Source organism: Chaetodon auriga, chromosome 23 (genome assembly GCF_051107435.1).
Source record: "Chaetodon auriga isolate fChaAug3 chromosome 23, fChaAug3.hap1, whole genome shotgun sequence".
Classification (NCBI taxonomy): domain Eukaryota; kingdom Metazoa; phylum Chordata; class Actinopteri; order Chaetodontiformes; family Chaetodontidae; genus Chaetodon; species Chaetodon auriga.
Window position 1 is genome coordinate 6,624,776 of NC_135096.1, and position 3,568 is coordinate 6,628,343.

Here is a 3,568-nt window from a genome sequence, read left to right on the forward strand (position 1 = left end):
AAGATGATTTTAGTACTTTGAACAGACTGGATCCTCTCGATTTGATACATGTTGGGATTATCTGACTCAAATTCAAATTATAACCAGTTTTTAATGACACCTTTTTGTAGGATTAAACCCAGACTGAGAGTCAAAGCTAAGCAGACTTACTCACTGCCTTAAGATTTTCTTTGAAACCAGGATTTGGATGAAACTAAACCTGGAAATGTAAGACCAGGATGTGAATCGGTCTCTCCGAAAGACAACGATTGTGAGAGCGGACCCTTAAATCACTTTTCTCCGCAAACAAATTTCCGTCCTCTTTCTCTTTCCTGTTTCTGTCTTTGTGGTTAATTTATCGACGTTCTTGCTCGGACGGGGAGTATCGACGATCGTCCGGCAGCGAAAACAGAAGTAAAACGGTTAAAGGCAGCTATTGTATATTTTAAATGAGGAAAAAAAGGAAAGAATTAACACTTAATGAGTTAAAAAAAAAAAGGGGGGGGGGGACTTTAAGTGCCCTTTAATTGACCTCTTTATTATGTCTCTTAACAACAACATGATTCAGCACTTAGATTGAAAAGAAACACGGTGAGAAAGCCTCAAACTGCAGGAAATGCGCATCGCTTCATCTAGTACTGAGCCATGAAATCTGAATATTTGACTTAAAAACCATCCGTGATGCTTTATTCTCGAGGATGCCAAAGGGACAAGACAGACAATAGAGATCTCCTGCTGGAAATTCCGTTTTCTGTCGGCCGCGTTGCGCTTTTGACGGTTTGTCGGAGTGATTTCATGACATGAAACAGCAGGAAATAGACCAGAATGATTGTAGTGGTGGTTTCACGAACTGTGAAGAAGTTTTGATATTCAGAATTATGCTGCGTTCAAGTCGCACGGGAGTTAGCGTAATTGACAGTTTCCAACTTGTAAATAAAGATCACATGAGCACGTTTCTCCAGGTGTTAAATCGCACTTAAAACCGGGAAAACGTCGATTTTTCTGACAGCTTCTATAAATCCAACAAACAAATATGGACTCCTCAAATTCCAATTCTAGTAGTACAGTGTTATATTATCAATGCAGTGTTTTTAACTGTCATGTGACCAACTCTGCAGTCATATAACCGAAGTTGCAGCCCGAATGACAATCTTTACCATCTCGACCCTCCATCTCATATAATGTGAATGCAACATGAAACGTTCTCTATATCTAAATATATATGAATAGAATTCATTGCTGTCATGAGTGAAGAACAGCCCTGAGCATCTTTCACATAGTCTTATGTGTTTTTTTAATGGTTTATTTAAGCCAACAGGAGACTTTTCTCAGCTCTTCATCCTTTAGCTTCAAAATCTTATACACGGACTTCACTGGAGATATTTCACATATATCTGAACTTTCGCAATAATATTACCTTTCTCGCCTTAATGATGACGTGGAGGTTGACATGAATATGAGCTACGAGTCAGAAACTGTTGCTGCGTCCCAAATCCATAGTACATACGAATTTTACACTGTACGTACTGCACACTAATCATCACAGTACTGCTAATGAAAATATCTACATACTTAACTGTTTTCTATTAACAGGAAGTGACACAAAATCATCCACTGATGGCTTAGTTTTGCGTCCGTGTCAGCGCTTACGTTTCCTCTGTGCATTGCATTGTGGGAAATTTGTGCCTTACGTGTCCTCCATTGTGCCGCTTTTCCAACTATGTCGTAAAAGCCAGCTTAGAATGAGCATGTAGTATGGATATGGGACATGCGATGGGACGTGAACGCTGCATTGGCAACAGCCGCCCCCCCCCCTCTCTCTGAGAGTTGTTGAAAAGCATTCTGGGTAATGTAGTAAACCACTAACTGCAGGAAGTGAGTGAAGTATCATAGTAGGCCGTGAATTTTAACAAAGCACCCCCCAAATCCCCGAATCTCTCCCCATGCAGATCTCAGTTGACCAGCGTTGACGAACTTTCTAGTTGGTGCTATCAGGTGCAAAAGAAAGTCACCAGCAGACTCACCAAAAATCTTAAATTCGACCAAAAATCATCGCAAAATGGATGGTATCCATTATGTAGACACAGTACAAAAATGAAGCGCCTTTTTCTCTGAGGTGTGTTATTTTTCACAGCGCACCTTAACGCCTCTTCTGTAAAAATCTGGAGTGCTTTCATCAAAATATGATATAGAAATATAGATATATCTTGTTGCTTGCTTCTAGATAATAAAAAAAAAAAGCCTTTGTACTTATTATTATACTTTTATTTTTCAAACCCCAGGAGGCCGAGGCTCCAAATTGCAGTATCTTTGTGTACCTGTATATAAATATATATATTTGTCCTTTTTTTTTTTTTTTTCAAAATACATATTGTCCTGTATTGTGTATTTTAATGTCGTATTGCCTTGACTCACACCTATCATTTTTTGTACATTTTCTGCACAGCATAAACACATGTAACCCTTTATTATTATGTTTTCTTTTGTAACTTTTCAACTTATTATATTTTGTGGATTTGCCTTCAATATTTTGCCTCAATCAGTGTATGAGTGTTTGAGTCAGTCTTTTCATGCTGACCATATTAAAGGTGATCTGATCACACGAAGTCTGCTCCGTCCCCTGAGCTTCAAATACATGTTTTCATTGTCATATCTTAACAAAGAAATCTTGGAAAATGTTTTGGCTTTGATCGATGTGAAGGTCTCCAGTGTCCACTAGAGGGCAGTGTGACTCTGTTCAGAGAGCAGCCTCGTGTTTACACTTAAATGCATCTGCTTCCAGTTAAGCCTATAATGGTTTTCGCTGCAGGACCAAACTGGGCCAGGAAGGCTCAAACCCAGTCTTACATTGTCTTTCTATGACACGCTACATTACTAAGCACATTAAATGTCCACAAATGGCTGCAATAAAAAAAAAGTGATTGTAAAGCAGACAAGCTGATATGAACCTGGGGGGTGGGGGGGTGGGACCTTTAATATTTTACTCCAATATGGAGCATTCACAGCCTTTTTGCTTTAGTAAAAGTAGCAATAATGTAAAGATTTTGGTTGCAAATGAAAGTATTGCATTTATTATATTACTTTTCGTATATTATATTTTTGGTTCAGCTGGTCACAGTGAAGCCAATTTCAACAACTATTTATACTATTGTCATATATAACTATATCTTTATGTTATCATCTATACAATTAAACATACTGAATTTTATAATGTGACAAAGATCTGTGTGTAAAATATTATAAAGTTAAGCTTATGAACATTAACTAGAATAAGCTTCATCTGAAAGATGAAGACTGTGTTTTTTTCCACATTCAAAAGGTTCATTGTCTCACTTAAAATAAAAATACAGTCAGTACATATACTGCAGTAAGTGAACTAATGTACAAATCATTATGGGAGCATATCATATAAAATGGCACTTAAATGTAGATATTTATAAAATTATTAACACATAAAGTAGATTTTTTTTGAGTTATTACAAAGCCATTATTGTAATTTTGTCGGTTAAATATTAATGGAGGTTAAATTAGACACAGCGTTTTTTCCATACTTCACCTTTGACCCGATGCGCGCGCCCGACGTCAGCTC